Below are 14,068 nucleotides of genomic sequence, written 5' to 3'. Positions count from 1 at the left end.
GAGCTTGTTTTAATTAGAGTAGATGGCAGACCCAATAAATATACTCTCACAAAACCCATCCCTGTGGGACCTTTTCCTGAAGTTACTGCTCAGTTTGTAATCTTTTCTTCATGTCCGGTAAATTTACTGGGGGCAGATTTATTATCACAAGTTCCGCTCCAGAATATAATTCCAAGATGATGGTCAAATGGTATTTATGTTATATAACCCCTATGCAGATGAATATAATGAGATGTGTATCTTACACGCCCTTTCCCGATCAGTTTGCAAAAAAAAAAAAATATATGGGCGAGTGTCTTTTACCCTGGCAGTTAGAATATCCTTATGTCACGTTGCTTCAGTATGTGGGTAACCTTTTGTTGTGTGCACAGACAGAACAAGAAGCCATTGTTGCCACTGTTAGCCTTCGCAAGTATCTGGCAGATCTGAACTGTCGGGTTTCGGCCTCGAAACTTCGGTTCTGCCTTGGTCAAGTGATATTTTTGGGTCACTGTCTCCTTCAGGGTGCCAGACACCTCACAGAAGAAAGAAAAATAGCCGTCAGCTCCCTTCCATTCCCAAAAGATGAGACTGAACTCCAGCGTTTTCTTGGACTATGTACTTATTGTTGTCAGTGGATACCAGACGCATCCCGCATAATGCTACCTCTCCACAATGCCCTGAAAGACTGTTCAAAATATGCTGATGATTTTGGCAGATTCCACACCGGATAAGCTGTTACTACGGAAGATACTGTGTTGCCCGGAGCTGCACTCCCTCTCTCACTGTCAGCACAAGAAGTGGAACTTCAGGCTCTGTCTACTACATGTACTCTGGCCAAGGACAGGCGGGCTAGTATATACACGGACTCACAGTATGCATTTGGTATTGCTCATGATTTCGGAGCCCTATGGGCTAATCGAGGATTTGTTACTACTGCTGAGACTTCAGTGAAGAATGCTGAAGCTGTTAAAACCCTCATGAACTCAACCAAATTACCTACCCAGGTGGCCATTACCAAAGTTAAGGAGCACGGTCCTAGGAACAGTCCACAGACTGGTGGTAACGCCTTTGCGGATATGCAAGCAAAAGCTGCTGCTTTCCTACCCGTTGAACACACCATACCAGCTATGGTGACCACACGCTCTCAGCGTAAACAGTTACAAGAAACACTGACTCTACAGGAACCTGATGATCTATGCCAGACTGAGGTTTTCTGTCGGACCCCGCGAGACCGCTTAATGACGATGCAGAGAATGTTTCCAAAGGAAGACGTGAAGCAGTGGAAGCTGATGGAGCATGTATGGACAATGGTCGCTGGAAAAAGGACCAACTTGTGTGTACCGTGCTATTGCCACGTGGGCACATGGGCCCACACATCGAGGAAAAGACCAGGCCCTAGACCCGGTACAAAAATTCTACTGGACTCCAGGTGTTTCTACAGTCCTGACAGCACTCAACCGTGCATGTGACCGATAGGATACCAAAGCTCGTCAGCTCCAAGGACGTCCACCCATTTCTTCTGATACATGTTGGCACCAATGACACGGCAAGGAAGGACCTACCGACAATCTGCAAAGACTTTGAAGAGTTGGGGAAGAAAGTAAAGGAACTGGATGCACAGGTAGTTTTTTCTTCTATCCTTCCAGTAGACGGGCATGGCACCAGGAGATGGAACAGGATCCTTGATGCAAACAACTGGCTAAGACGATGGTGCAGACAACAAGGATTCGGATTCCTGGACCACGGTGTGAATTACTGGTACGATGGACTCCTCGCCAGAGACGGACTACACCTCAACAAACCTGGGAAACACACATTCGCCAGAAGACTCGCTACACTCATCAGGAGGGCGTTAAACTAGAAGAAGAGGGGACGGGAAGAAAAACATTAGACTTGAACAAAGAAGACCCAGGAAAACATACTCAGATGGGAGGTAAGAACATTTCTAAAACAATCCACAGCGAGGAGATTGGAACAAAGCAAAATCCTCTAAACTGCATGCTCGCAAACGCCAGAAGCCTGACAAACAAGATGGAAGAATTAGAAGCAGAAATATCTACAGGTAATTTTGACATAGTGGGAATAACCGAAACATGGTTAGATGAAAGCTATGACTGGGCAGTTAACTTACAGGGTTACAGTCTGTTTAGAAAGGATCGTAAAAATTGGAGAGGAGGAGGGGTTTGTCTCTATGTAAAGTCTTGTCTAAAGTCCACTTTAAGGGAGGATATTAGCAAAGGGAATGAGGATGTCGAGTCCATATGGGTCGAAATTCATGGAGGGAAAAATGGTAACAAAATTCTCATTGGGGTCTGTTACAAACCCCCAAATATAACAGAAATCATGGAAAGTCTACTAAAGCAGATAGATGAAGCTGCAACCCATAATGAGGTCCTGGTTATGGGGGACTTTAACTACCCGGATATTAACTGGGAAACAGAAACCTGTGAAACCCATAAAGGCAACAGGTTTCTGCTAATAACCAAGAAAAATTATCTTTCACAATTGGTGCAGAATCCAACCAGAGGAGCAGCACTTTTAGACCTAATACTATCTAATAGACCTGACAGAATAACAAATCTGCAGGTGGTTGGGCATCTAGGAAATAGCGACCACAATATTGTACAGTTTCACCTGTCTTTCACTAGGGGGACTTGTCAGGGAGTCACAAAAACACTGAACTTTAGGAAGGCAAAGTTTGACCAGCTTAGAGATGCCCTTAATCTGGTAGACTGGGACAATATCCTCAGAAATAAGAATACAGATAATAAATGGGAAATGTTTAAGAACATCCTAAATAGGCAGTGTAAGCGGTTTATACCTTGTGGGAATAAAAGGACTAGAAATAGGAAAAACCCAATGTGGCTAAACAAAGAAGTAAGACAGGCAATTAACAGTAAAAAGAAAGCATTTGCACTACTAAAGCAGGATGGCACCATTGAAGCTCTAAAAAACTATAGGGAGAAAAATACTTTATCTAAAAAACTAATTAAAGCTGCCAAAAAGGAAACAGAGAAGCACATTGCTAAGGAGAGTAAAACTAATCCCAAACTGTTCTTCAACTATATCAATAGTAAAAGAATAAAAACTGAAAATGTAGGCCCCTTAAAAAATAGTGAGGAAAGAATGGTTGTAGATGACGAGGAAAAAGCTAACCTATTAAACACCTTCTTCTCCACGGTATTCACGGTGGAAAATGAAATGCTAGGTGAAATCCCAAGAAACAATGAAAACCCTATATTAAGGGTCACCAATCTAACCCAAGAAGAGGTGCGAAACCGGCTAAATAAGATTAAAATAGATAAATCTCCGGGTCCGGATGGCATACACCCACGAGTACTAAGAGAACTAAGTAATGTAATAGATAAACCATTATTTCTTATTTTTAGGGACTCTATAGCGACAGGGTCTGTTCCGCAGGACTGGCGCATAGCAAATGTGGTGCCAATATTCAAAAAGGGCTCTAAAAGTGAACCTGGAAATTATAGGCCAGTAAGTCTAACCTCTATTGTTGGTAAAATATTTGAAGGGTTTCTGAGGGATGTTATTCTGGATTATCTCAATGAGAATAACTGTTTAACTCCATATCAGCATGGGTTTATGAGAAATCGCTCCTGTCAAACCAATCTAATCAGTTTTTATGAAGAGGTAAGCTATAGGCTGGACCACGGTGAGTCATTGGACGTGGTATATCTCGATTTTTCCAAAGCGTTTGATACCGTGCCGCACAAGAGGTTGGTACACAAAATGAGAATGCTTGGTCTGGGGGAAAATGTGTGTAAATGGGTTAGTAACTGGCTTAGTGATAGAAAGCAGAGGGTGGTTATAATTGGTATAGTCTCTAACTGGGTCGCTGTGACCAGTGGGGTACCGCAGGGGTCGGTATTGGGACCTGTTCTCTTCAACATATTCATTAATGATCTGGTAGAAGGTTTACACAGTAAAATATCGATATTTGCAGATGATACAAAACTATGTAAAGCAGTTAATACAAGAGAAGATAGTATTCTGCTACAGATGGATCTGGATAAGTTGGAAACTTGGGCTGAAAGGTGGCAGATGAGGTTTAACAATGATAAATGTAAGGTTATACACATGGGAAGAGGGAATCAACATCACCATTACACACTGAATGGGAAACCACTGGGTAAATCTGACAGGGAGAAGGACTTGGGAATCCTAGTTAATGATAAACTTACCTGGAGCAGCCAGTGCCAGGCAGCAGCTGCCAAGGCAAACAGGATCATGGGGTGCATTAAAAGAGGTCTGGATACACATGATGAGAGCATTATACTGCCTCTGTACAAATCCCTAGTTAGACTGCACATGGAGTACTGTGTCCAGTTTTGGGCACCGGTGCTCAGGAAGGATATAATGGAACTAGAGAGAGTACAAAGGAGGGCAACAAAATTAATAAAGGGGATGGGAGAACTACAATACCCAGATAGATTAGCGAAATTAGGATTATTTAGTCTAGAAAAAAGACGACTGAGGGGCGATCTAATAACCATGTATAAGTATATAAGGGGACAATACAAATATCTCGCTGAGGATCTGTTTATACCAAGGAAGGTGACGGGCACAAGGGGGCATTCTTTGCGTCTGGAGGAGAGAAGGTTTTTCCACCAACATAGAAGAGGATTCTTTACTGTTAGGGCAGTGAGAATCTGGAATTGCTTGCCTGAGGAGGTGGTGATGGCGAACTCAGTCGAGGGGTTCAAGAGAGGCCTGGATGTCTTCCTGGAGCAGAACAATATTGTATCATACAATTATTAGGTTCTGTAGAAGGACGTAGATCTGGGGATTTATTATGATGGAATATAGGCTGAACTGGATGGACAAATGTCTTTTTTCGGCCTAACTATGTTACTATGTTACTATGTAATATCTGTCAGACCTGCAATCCCGGTCAACTTCAACGTGTACCCCCGAAGCACCTTGCTAAGCCTGACTATCCTTTCCAAAGGCTCCAGGTGGACCTCATCACGTTGCCTAAGTCTGGAAGGTATGAATATTGTCTGGTGGTTGTCGATATGTTCTCCAGTTGGCCAGAAGCATTCCCCGTTACCAACATGACTGCAAAAAAAAAAACCACAGCAAAGAAACTGGTGATGGAAGTTATATGCAGATATGGTGTTCCAGAAGTTGTTGAAAGTGACTAAGGCCCGGACTTTTCTTCTCATGTGTATCAGGAGGTTCTGACAATGCTTGGATCCACTGTAGCCCTCCATACTCCGTACCATCCACAATCCAGTGGGAAAGTTAAGAGGCTGAACGGCACACTGAAGGGACAATTGACCAAATTGATGCAGGAGACTACGGCTCCATGGCCAGGGCTCTTACATATTCGTACTACCCCTATTGCAAAACATGGCCTGTCCCCATAGGAGATATTGTTTGGTGCTAGGTTCTTAGTTGCAAATTTCAGTCTCAATAGTTGTCAGAAGAAACTGACCATGCTGTTCAATATGTTATTCAGCTTAGTAAAAATGTTGCTAACACCCATGTTTTAGTTTTTTTCTTCCCTTCCAGATCCAGCAGAAACCGATTCTTGTCACAACTTGAAGTCTGGTGGTCTTATGGTCGTGAAAAGCTATGTCAGAAAACACAGACTAGAACCCTTGTACAACGGTCCCTACCAGGTCCTCCTCATCACTCCTATGTCAGTAAAACTTGAAGGAAAGAGCACCTGGATCCACGCTTCACACTGTAAAAGAGACCGGACCAGCGCTTAGTCGCAGCAGTGATTAAAGAAAAATGTTGTTGTTGTTTTTGGTCCTAGGGCCAGGGGCTATCCTCGCCCCTATCTCCTCGGCCCCTATTGTAAATAAGAATTCCGGTGCCACTATTCTCTGGGTAAATCTAACGGCCCGGTAAATATCTGGCGATTTGATTTCTGCGATGTGGTCAAGTGCCCCGAGACTCAACGGGTGGTAGAGGGAATCATCCAGTATTATATATGTGCTAGAAGTCTTCTCCATAGAAACACAAACAGCCCCAAGGACAAATTTATGGTTAGAATGGGTAAGATACAATGTAAGAGTTCAGAATATCTCTGTAGGATGTATTGCTTGTGCTGCAGCAAATGCACATCTATACACACATGCATTGTTTTTTCCTGATGACAATACCACTGCCTGTGTTATGAATCTGTTGAAGGGTCTAAAGTCCACTGATTGCTCAGATTATGTCCCACTAATTCATGAAGCACCTAAACTAAAGGTCCCAGGAGGGATAACCGTATTAGCTGATAATTAAACCTGCTATAATTCCCACGACACTACAGGTACACCAGTAGGGGTCTTCAAGACAGGTTTCTGCAAAGAGAATAGTTCCCTAGATACTGACTTGCTAGTTAATCATACACAGTATATGTACGACATTTATTGGTTATGTGGAGATGGTAAACTCCGTCCTAGGTTGCCTAATGCCTGGACAGGTCAATGTACCCTTGTTAAACTAGCTATGCAGTTCAAGATTTTACCTTGGGATCCGGAGACACCTGATGAATATACCCGAAAGAGGAGAAGTCTCGATCAGCTCCACATGAGTTATGAAGAAGATCTATTGGTATATGTTGATGCTATTGGAGTGCCAAGGGGGGTACCTGACCAATTTAAAGCCCAGAACCAGATCTATGCTAGCTTTGCTTCTTTAATCCACAAGTGCAGATTAATAAAAATGTTGATGGGATCAATTACATATATTACAGTGAACAAAGGTTTGTCAATTTTATCTGTGATGCCTTCCAAGGTATAGTTGAGGAATTGGGCCCTAACACTAGAATGACCCTCCAAAACCGACTAGCCGAATATGATCTTAGCTGAGAAATGAGGAGTCTGTGGGATGGTGGGAGAAGAATGTTGTACCTATATCCCTCAGAACTCTGGGGTAAATGGAAAGACCATGATAGTCCTTAAAAAGATAAATGGGTTAGCAGCAGAATTAAAAACTAATGCTAGAGTAGACACATCTTTCTTTTCCGGCTGGTTGGGTGGGCTCAAAGGATTCCTCCAACAAGCTTGTCTGGTACTGATTGCCCTTCTTGTAGTTGGATCGATAATTCAATGTTGTGTTATTCCCCTGTACAAAAAGGTTATCACTGAGGCAACTCCGACTGGCACCTTCCTCAACCAAGAAGTAGACCCACCAGAGTACGATGGCACTGATCCAGGGGAGATCCCTAAGTATGTCCCCCTCAAGAAGTTAGACAAAACCCCTTATTCTCAGATGACGCTAAGAGATTTAGTCTAGGGACAGAAGGAGAACTCCATGTGAAGCTAGTGAAGGGTTCAGCTGCCTGGAGGCCTCTCACAAGGGGAGAGCTTCTGAGGTGTCTGGATGAAGAAATCCACCTCCCCTTTCCCCATCACATGGACAGTCTCGAAGGATCTTTCTTTTTAGGGAAAAACTTAGTGTTTAGGGGGGATTGTCAAGGTGAAAATATATATCTTTATACTCTTTTGTACTTTTATATATTCTTATGCTGTGAAACAATAAGTGTTTCCCCTTTATGCTTGCTAATGCAAATGTAACTGTATTTAAGATGGCTGCCAGTATTCACCTTTGCCCTAGATCTGCTTTGCTAAAGAAGCAAGTTTCACATTCCAGAAGCTAAGTATCATTTTTGTTGAAATGGAAACTTAAAGCGACGTGGAGAAAGGAAGATTCATCAGATGATGTCAGAACCAACCAGAAAGACTGAATACTAGATATATTGCTTAAACCCCGCCTAACCCCGCCCTCTGAACACCTTCCCCCAATAGATCATATAATGTTGTGTATCAGGAAATAAAGTGAGTTGCTGTGACGTTGCCACTACGTGTGGAAGCTCGAGCATACACTGAGATTGAACCAGCTTTTGTCTGACTCATTCTTCACTCCGGTACCAATGCTCTTATTCTGATTTGGAATGACTGGTGAAGGAAGGGTATTGTCGTGACGACCCCGACAATTTATATAGTATAATGCACTCCCCATAGGCAGACTCTATATTGCATAATGCACCCCCCATAGGTAGATTATGTACTGTATAATGCACCCCCGATAGGCAGATTATGTACTGTATAATGCACGCCACAATAGGCAGACTCTATAACATAATGCACCCCCATAGGCAGACCCTATCTTGTATAATGCACTCCCCACAGGCTTCTAAATAGTATTTTACCCTGTGGGAGGCTGCCACAGAACTTGAGCAGCTTCAGGACCTTCCTAGAGGACCAATGGAAATTGCTGAAGTACCTGAGCATGTGACCCTTGATCTCCAATGAGAGATCTTACCCTGGGCATTCTCAGAAGGGGAAAAGTAGGACTTAGGCTCCTTTCACACTTGTGTCATTTGGAATCCGTCGCAATGCGTCATTTTGGGGAAAAAACGGATCTTGCAAATGTGCCCGCAGGATGCGTTTTTGCCCATGGACTTGTATTGCCATCGGATCACAACGTATGGCCATCTGTCGTGTCCGTCGTGCACTGGATGTGTTGTGTTTTGGCGGACCGTCGGCACGGAAAAACGTTCAAGGTAACGTTTTTTCGTACACCGCGTCCGCCATTTCCTACCGCGCATGCGAGGCCGGAACTCCGCCCCCTCCTCCCTGGACTTTAGAATGGGCAGTAGATGTATTGAAAAACTGCATCCGCTGCCCACGTCGTGCCAAATTTTCACAACGTGCGTCGGTACGTCACACCGACACTTAGCGACGGACCCGTACCGATGCAAGTGTGAAAGAAGCCTTAGTCCCAAAGACGTCTGCTCGCCGCTGGCCAGTACTGGCTACAATGGCAGAAGCTGGAAGGGCAGCAGTAACCCTTTGCACAGTATCAAACTGAGCGAGATGCTGGGACTGACACCTCCGATGAACAGGCTCCACTGTGGCAGGAGAAAAATGGGAGACCTCAGCGGAGATGGCTCGAGATTCCCCCTGTGCAGAGGTGGGAACTCGACCCCTGCCATGGCCCCCCCTCTTGGACCCCGCTACGCTCGAAGGCAGTAATGAGCTGCTGAGCCTGAATGTGCTCAGCAGGCTCCCAGGACCTGTCCTCAGGACCATAACCCTTCCAGTCCACCAAATAAATTTTTTTGCCACGTACCACCTTGCACCCCAAAATAGCGTTCACCTCGTAATCGTCCGTAGACGAAAACTGGGACATGTATACAGGCTTCAAGAGGGACACATGAAAGGTGTCGGTGATACCCAGGTGTGGCGGAAGGGCCAGACGGTAGACCACAGGGTTAACCTGTTCGAGGACCTTGAAGGGGCCCAATTAGTGAGGTGCAATCTTAGTGGACTCAACTCGCAGCCTGATGTTATGGGCGGAGAGCCACACTAAGTCACCAGGAGCAAAGGTCGGAGCGGGGCGCCAATGTGCATCGGCGGAGGACCTCAATCTCTCCTTGGAGGCCCGATTGGCATCCTGAGTGTGGTCCCAAATGTGCCATACCTCCACAGCCCAGTCTGCCACCCTGGAGTCGGCGGAAGACATGGGCATAGGCACAGGTACCCGCAGATGCTAACCGCAGTTAAGGAGGAATGGGGTCTGTCCAGTGGTGTCAGCTACGGCGTTGTTCAGCGCAAACTCCGCCCACGATAGCAAGGATGCCCAGTCATCTTGCCTGGCTGAGACAAAATGTCGCAGATATGTGACCAAGGTCTGGTTGGCCCTCTACCAACAAATTCGTCTCGGGATGATATGCAGAAGAGAGATTCAACTCAATGCTGAGAAGACGATAAAGCTCTCTCCAGAACAGACGCAAACTGGGGACCCCAGTCACTGACAATTTTGTCCGGCATACCGTGTAGGCCAGTGGTCCCCAACTCCAGGCCTCGAGGGCCGCCAACAGTGCAGGTTTTCAGAATTTCCTTAGTAATCCTGAAAACCTGCACTGTTGGCGGCCCTCGAGGCCTGGAGTTGGGGACCACTGGTGTAGGCGGAAGATGTGTTTTATAAACAACGTTGCCAAGGCTCGTGCAGAAGGTAGCCAGGGAAGTGGCACCAAGTGCACCATTTTAGAAAAATGATCGGTGATAACCCAAATGATGGTGCAGCCACGAGACTTGGGTAAGCCCACCACAAAGTCCATCCCGACCATCTTCCAGGGCCTGTCTGCCACCGGCAAGGGATAAAGTAACCCAGCTGACCGTTATCGAGGAGACTTATTTTTGGCGCAGGAGACACATGCCCGAATATAATCTCCGACTTCACGGACCATATGCGGCCACCAGTACGTCCTCACCAGCAGCTCAGATGTCCTCTTTGTCCCAAAATGTCCACCCACCCTGGACGAATGAGCCCAAGAGAGAACCTCCGGTCGCAAATTAGTAGGTACAAAAGTCTTGCCCAAAGGCACTCACTCTAGCGAAACCGGAGCTACGGGTCTCAGGCTCTCAGAAGGTACAATAAGCCGAGGCTCCCCTTCCTCCTCCTCAGAAGACACAACGGAGCGAGAGAGAGCATCAGCACGAATGTTCTTCTCCCCAGAGAGATAATGGAGGGTGAAGTGGAACCGGGAGAAGAACAAGGACCATCTGGCCTGTTGAGAATTTAGCCGCTGGGCTGCTTGTAAGTACACCAAATTTTTGTGGTCAGTGAAGACTTGGAAGGGAAAGCATGCCCCCTCCAAAAGATGTCTCCACTCCGAGAAGACCAACTTCATTGCTAGCAACTCCCTGTCCCCGATGGAATTGCTCTCCGCTGGTGTGACGGTCTTGGAGAAGAAGAAGCAAGGATGCTTCCAACCTTGAGCATCCTTTTGGAAGAAGACTGCTCCAGCACCAATGGATGAGGCATCCACCTCCAATATAAACGGTTTATCAACATCGGGACGATGTAGGATGGGAGCACTAGCAAAATGAGACTTAATAGAAGTGAAAGCCTTGGAGACCTCTTCAGACCACAATTTGGGATTTGCTCCCTTCTTGGTGAGGGCTACCAAGGGAGCTACCAAAGTTGAGAAGTGGGGGATGAACTGGCGATAGTAATTAATGAACCCCATAAAGCGCTGCACCGCTTTAAGAGAATGGGGTTCTTGCCAGTCCATCACAGCCTGTAGTTTGGCAAGATCCATAGGCAATCACTGGGCGGAGATGATATAGCCCAGGAAAGGTAAAGACTCCTGCTCAAACACACATTTCTCCAACTTTGCATTGAGTGAATTTGCCCGTAAGAGGTCGAAGACTCTGCAAACATCTCTCCGGTGGGAGTTAATATCTGGAGAGAAGATGAGAATATCATCCAGATAGACCACGACCGAGGTGGAGAGCATATCCCGGAAGATATCGTTAACAAAGTCTTGGAAAACGGCTGGGGCATTACAGAGCCCGAAGGGCATCACCAGATATTTATAGTGCCCATCCCTGGTATTAAAAGCCGTTTTCCATTTGTCCCCCTCACGGATGCGAATCAGGTTATAAGCACCCCGCAGATCTAATTTGGTAAATACCCTTGCTCCTTGTAGCCTATCAAAGAGCTCAGAAATCAGGGGCAACGGGTACTTATTCTTAACGGTGATGGCGTTAAGACCCCTGTAATCTGTGCATGGACGTAATTCTCGGTTCTTCTTCTGCACGAAGAAGAACCCCGCCCCTGCAGCTGACACTGACTTCCTAATGAACCCTCTTGCCAAATTCTCCTGGATGTATTGGGACATGGCCTCCATTTTCGGGAGAGAGAGGGGATAGACCCGTCCCCGAGGAGGTTCTGCTCCAGGCATGAGATCAATAGGACAGTCATAGGGGCGGTGAGGCGGAAGGGTCTCCGCAGCCTTTTTGGAGAACACGTCTGCATAGGACCAATAGCACTTGGGAAGAGAAGTAAGATCTGCGGGTATCTCTGAAGTGGTAACCTGAACGCACTCCCTCACACATCTGCCCTTACATGATTCACTCCAACCCAATATATTGGGAATGGAAATGGAGCCAGGGTATTCCCAGCAGAATCTCGTCTACTCCCTCGGGAATAACAAGAAGGGAAATAATCTCCTGATGGGAAGGGGACATGGATAATGTGAAAGGGATAGTCCGATGTGTGATTTGTGAGGGCAGTGTCGACCCATTCACTACTCGAACAGTCACCAGTTTGGCGAGCATCACCAGAGGTATTGCGTGGCGGTGAGAAAAGGCAGAGGACATGAAATAACCCTCTGCTCCTGAGTCCACACAAAGCTTGACTGTTAGAGTAGATGAGCCTAAAGTGATTGTCCCTTTAAAGGACAGCTTGGAGGAAAATGCCGCTGTGTCTAGTGAACCTCCTCTAATGGTTACTAGACACGAACGTTTCCCGACCGCTGAGGATATTTATTAGCATAATGTCCTAACTGTTGGCAAATATTACAAACCACAGGTACTCGAGCAGCCCAGGATTTAGGTCCCGCTCAAGAAACCTCCATGGCCTCATGGGAGTCGGACGCCTGAACGGAAGATTCTAGAGGTCTGGTGAAATTGGGAGCTAGCCAGAACCTCTGCCTACTCTGGGTCCGCTCTAACCTCCGCTAGTTAAAATGGAGGTCGATGCAGGTAGATATTGTAATGAGCTCCTCCAGTGTGACGGGAATCTCCCTAGTGGCCAATGCGTCCTTCACATGGTCTGTCAGTCCTTTCCAGAACACCGGAATAAGGACTTTATCCGGCCACTCCAGCTCTGAGGCTAGAGTCCAGAACTGGATGGCGAACTGGCTGACTATGGACGAACCCTGTGTTATTGCCAACAGTTGGAGAGTCGTATCGTGGGTGACATGAGGTCCTAAAAAGACCTGTTTCAGAGAGTGAAGGAAGAGAGGAGCACTCTGCACCACACGATCATTGCGCTCCCACAGCGCCCACTCCAACGCCCTGCCCAACAAAAAGGATAAGATAAAACCCACTTTCGCCCGTTCCGTAGGAAAGCGTGTAGCCAGAAGCTCTAGATGTATGGAGCACTGACTCCCGAATCCCCGACATTGCTTACAGTCACCAGCAAACTTGTCTGGAAGTGGGAGACGGGATAAAGTCGGAACAGGGGTGGCAGAGGACAAATTGGCTGCAGCCACACTTGCAGCCTGAACAGCGACTGCGGTAACATCGACAGCTGAAGTTGTGCATTCTAGAGCTGCCAACCTACCCTCCAGCTGCTGGATGTACCGCTGTAGACGCTGATCGTCTGCTATTTACTAGCCAGACCCTGGCACAAGTATTCTTTTAGGGCTAGCGGAACTCACCGAGTAAATGGATGAAGTTATTGGTGCCGGGGTCCACCATGCAGGAGGAACCTGCTCCTAGCAAATAGCACTGTATGGCGGTATAAGCAAACTATTACTTCACAGAGTCACCGACAAAAGAAAGCACTGTGCCCTGTTAGACTCAAAGGAGTACACAGCTAACTGATGAGCTGATAGCAGTCAGTGGTCTTGCACACACACAAACTCCTCACCGGAGGTGCCGGTACACTAGGTGCTTATTTCAGCAGGGACCCTGAATACATACACACAAAACTCCTCACTAGAGGTGCCAGTATTCTAGGGGCTTATTTCAGCTGGGGCCCTAAATACATACACACAAGACCACACTGGCGCTGTCACGGGGCTACCGTGACAGAGAGGTTCCAGAGAACCGCAGCGCTCTGGGCCTCGTTCACACACGATGAACAGAAGCTCTTCTCCTGAATTCTGACCTGGCTGTCTTGTGCCAGCAGGGCAGGAGTTAAACCTTGTTACTGAAGTTGCTGAGATCTATGTCTCTCAGCTGATTTGGTTTTGGTAATCTCCGCTCCTATATAGACTCAGCTTTGTCTACAACTGTTGTCAGTGATCAGTTCTGCTGCCTGGCTTGGAGTGAGAAGGAGCGTGGTATTAGGAGCTTGGAGGTTTATTTACAGAGATTGGTGTCTGCTGTTTTGGTTGCATGTCAAACCTGTTTTCCTTCCTAGTTTTTTCCTTCTCTTCCCTTCTCTGTTTCCTCTGTGGTTGTGTGAGCATTTGAGGAGTTTGAGACTTTTAGTTACCTTGTCTGTATATCCTGTTTAATTGTCGTATTTATACACTGGCGCAGTCCACCTCCCTTGGGGGGAGAAGGGGCCACTGATAGGGCCTGCACAGGAGACAGGGATACGC

Source organism: Ranitomeya imitator, chromosome 1 (assembly GCF_032444005.1).
Source record: "Ranitomeya imitator isolate aRanImi1 chromosome 1, aRanImi1.pri, whole genome shotgun sequence".
NCBI lineage: Eukaryota > Metazoa > Chordata > Amphibia > Anura > Dendrobatidae > Ranitomeya > Ranitomeya imitator.
The sequence above is the reverse complement of the archived record's forward strand: the minus strand, read 5'-3'. Positions refer to the sequence as shown.